This window comes from Nicotiana attenuata, unplaced genomic scaffold, assembly GCF_001879085.1.
Source record: "Nicotiana attenuata strain UT unplaced genomic scaffold, NIATTr2, whole genome shotgun sequence".
In the NCBI taxonomy this organism is placed as follows: domain Eukaryota; kingdom Viridiplantae; phylum Streptophyta; class Magnoliopsida; order Solanales; family Solanaceae; genus Nicotiana; species Nicotiana attenuata.
In genome coordinates this window covers 1-918 of record NW_017686409.1, presented here as the reverse complement: position 1 = coordinate 918, position 918 = coordinate 1, and the positions used below count along the sequence as shown (strand labels likewise).

General features: G+C 45.9%; 1 pseudogene; it reads right to left on the bottom strand.

Moving 5' to 3' along the window:
• Nucleotides 1-499: 499 nt before the first annotated feature.
• Nucleotides 500-913, bottom strand: LOC109222213 (annotated as a pseudogene).
• Nucleotides 914-918: the final 5 nt, after the last annotated feature.

Below are 918 nucleotides of genomic sequence, written 5' to 3'. Positions count from 1 at the left end.
GAAGTCAGCCCGGAAGTGACTCATCTTGTCGACCCTTGGTATAACCTGCTTCCTACCCGCTTGTCTCATAACCCGAAGAGGTACGTATGGGTACGTTCCCCTTAAGCCGATTAGTATTAGGAAAGGCGCGTCCCTGGATCGGATGATAAACCCCTCGGTTGGGAACCACTCGAACATCCATTGTACTTGGTCCTCAGTCAGGTTTTAGAAGAGTTCGACCCATTCTCTAGCATTCTCCGGTTGGGCGAACATATTGGGCATGTAATTCATTCGCTTTGGATGATGAAAAACGATATGATCATCCTAGTCCCTTCGATGGATTTCCTGTCGGTACTCACCCTTTTGGAGATGTTCCACGAGCCATAGTTGAAGTAGCAGATTACAACCCTCAAAGTGTTTGGCTCCTTGTTGACACCTTTCCAGAGCTAGGTATATCTCTACAATGATCATTGGCACAAGACTGAACGGTTGTCTGTCAATTCCTTCCATTATATCCAGGATTAGAGATTTAGACCATTTGAAGTATTTTAAAACACATCATCAATATGTGATATGTTTACCTGTACACCGGAGACGAGAGATCCTGCAAGCACACCAGAAAGTGTTTCGACGCCAAACAAGATTCCAACAATCAATGGAGTGAGCATGACAAGAGCACCAGGTGCAATCATCTCCTTGATCGATGCATCTGTAGAGATCTTGACACAGGTGGCGTAGTCAGGCTTGGCAGTTCCTTCCATGAGACCAGGAATGGTGTTGAATTGCCTGCGCACTTCCTCAACCATCTTAAGAGCAGCGCTTCCAACACTCTTCATTGTCATGGCTGAGAACCAATAAGGAAGCATGGCACCGACTAGCAAACCATAAATCTTTAAGGTGTCAAGACATCTACAGTGGAAATTGCTGCTCGGCTGACAA